Source organism: Clupea harengus, chromosome 22 (assembly GCF_900700415.2).
Source record: "Clupea harengus chromosome 22, Ch_v2.0.2, whole genome shotgun sequence".
NCBI lineage: Eukaryota > Metazoa > Chordata > Actinopteri > Clupeiformes > Clupeidae > Clupea > Clupea harengus.
The window spans coordinates 2,755,433-2,757,876 of NC_045173.1; positions in this window are offsets into that span (position 1 = coordinate 2,755,433).

The following is a 2,444-nucleotide window of genomic DNA, read 5'->3' on the forward strand; positions in this document are numbered from 1 at the left end:
CTGTAGTTATTAATTTCTAGTAAATTATCTAAAGCTTTCATTCATCTAGAGTGCATCTAGAGTTCTTTTTTGGAAAAGTAGCTTAAAACATGTAATGTGACCCATGATTGCATAAATAGTCCTGTGCAGGTCACTCTGTTTCTGTAAATCGAGTGAAATCAGCTATAGTGAATCTTGGAAAATTTGTGAATTCAATAGTCCCAGTTATTACAAAGTCAGAGGTTCAAGATGATACCCCTGTAGATGCATGACCAGTGAGAACATTACAACTCTTAGGGCATCTACAGTATGATTAAAAGAGTCAGGTTTATTACGCAACAGCTCACAAAACGAACTAAAGCTGAACGTCCCCTTGGCTGCTCCACAGACAGACTCTTAAGGGAGAGCGAACACAGAGAGGCCATGTATGGGCATATCTCCAGGATTTCCTTCAGCATTTGTCAGATTGAATGCTAGCGTGATTTCTCTGACGGTGACTTGTGAAGGTTAAAGTGTGTTTTGGTGATAATTGCCATGGTTATATAGTGACAGCTACTTGGATAGGTGGACCGTTCCACATACAGCTGCTTCCTTTGGAAGTATATGGCTCTTTCACCAAATAATGAACACAGTTTTCACAATCTGGTGGGAAATAAAGTAAGAACCTTTTGGCATATACACAAAGGAAATGAAGCCCCTGCTATTACATAATTGTGAGAGCAAGACACTCGAAGACAAAATTGAACAGACCAGAGAAATATATATTTGCTATATGAAACACATTTGCTTGACCTTGCTTGCTTTACCCTTTCACCCATCTCAGGAAATACAAATACAAGTCATAGGGTCATACTTTATTTATTTCTATACTGGCTATTAAGCATGATGTCATCCCTCACTGCCAATAGAGTAAACAGTCATTCAAATAAACTCTTCAATATTCATCATACAGACAGGAAAAAAGTTAAACATTCTAAACAGCCACAAATGTTCCTCTGAGCATTTCTCACTGCTTTAATGAATGCACCATTTTAATAAAACATTGAAATACTCTGGAGTCTACAACACAGCTTTATTTATTTTAACCACATTCCTTAAGTTACCTGTCCACAACTCTTTACCTCAGTTGAAGAACTCTCTCTTAATTCTCTGTTTGTCCTCCTTCCTCGACTTAGCTGTTTCTCTCCCTCCGTCTGCATGTCTTCACTCTTCAGTCTTCACTCACTCTTCCTTTTCCAATCTCTTTTCTCCTTTCCTCATCAGCTTCCTCTTTCTATTTGTCTCCCTTTGTGGCCCTTATGTGTCGCGATCCTGCGCAGCACCTCCAGGTCCTGGCCCATGTGTCTCGTGTGTACTAACATGTAAGTCTCTTTCATGTGTCTTTTTCATGTGAGCCATATTCCCAGTTTGTCCACTCCGTGATTTAGCCTAGACCCTGGGCTTCCTGGTTCTTGGCTGAGCCCATCCCCTATGCTCCTGTCTGCTCACCTGTTGCCACTAACCTTGTCGGCTTCAGAATTTCAACCCTGCCAAGATCATCACTTGTTGCTTATGTGGATTATCACACTGATACTCTCAAGACAAGTTCATGGTTTGACCCTGTTTTGCTGTGTCTTTGACTGGATCACTTTGTGCAACTTTGTGTACTTTTGCCTTGCCGGACTGTTTGCTGTTTTTGACCCTTGCCTGGTATATTTTTGTGCCTTTTTCACTACTCTTCTTCATTTCTGCTCTGTCTGTCTGTCTGTCTGTCTGTCTGTCTGTCTGTCTGTCTGTTTGTCTGTCTGTCTGTCTGTCTGTCTTACTGTCTGCCTCTGGACTGTCTGTGGTTTGCTGTTCTGTTTCTGAGTAAGTGCCATTGCCTGATTCATTAAAGAACTTTATTTATCCTTCACTCCAGTCTACTCTAATTTTGCGTCCCACTCGCACCACGGTCTTGACAGAATAATCCAGCCAACTATGGACCCAGCAGACACTGAATCCCTCCTTCAGGAGCTCAAGGAGGAGGGAAACATTTTTGAAGTTCTGTGCTCAGTAATTGGTGGCACCTCTGACTGAGAGTAAGCTTGCAGCAATCGGTTTAATGGAAAGAACACTTTCATCCAAGTCCAGGCTTTTGGGGAATTGAGGGATGGCTAATGTAATCTCCGACACTGCTAATCTTAAGAGGAACTTGCAGGCCCTCCAGGATTGACACAGTGGCTCCCAAGCTAAGTCTAGCATGGGGTCTGCTAGCTCCCTGCCTGATCCTATTCCTGAGTTGGCTAGCCTCCCGCTGGACCAAGCTCCTGTGCCATTATCTTGCTAGCTTCCAGGCTCCCTGCCCTAGCTGGTACCCCAGGTGGTTAGGCTGGGTCAGCTTCGCCTCTCTGTCTGCTGGCCAACAGACTGCTAGCCTTCAGTCAACCTCCCAGAATGCAAGTAGCCAGCCAGACCACCTCCAGCCTGATTCTACCATCTCAATG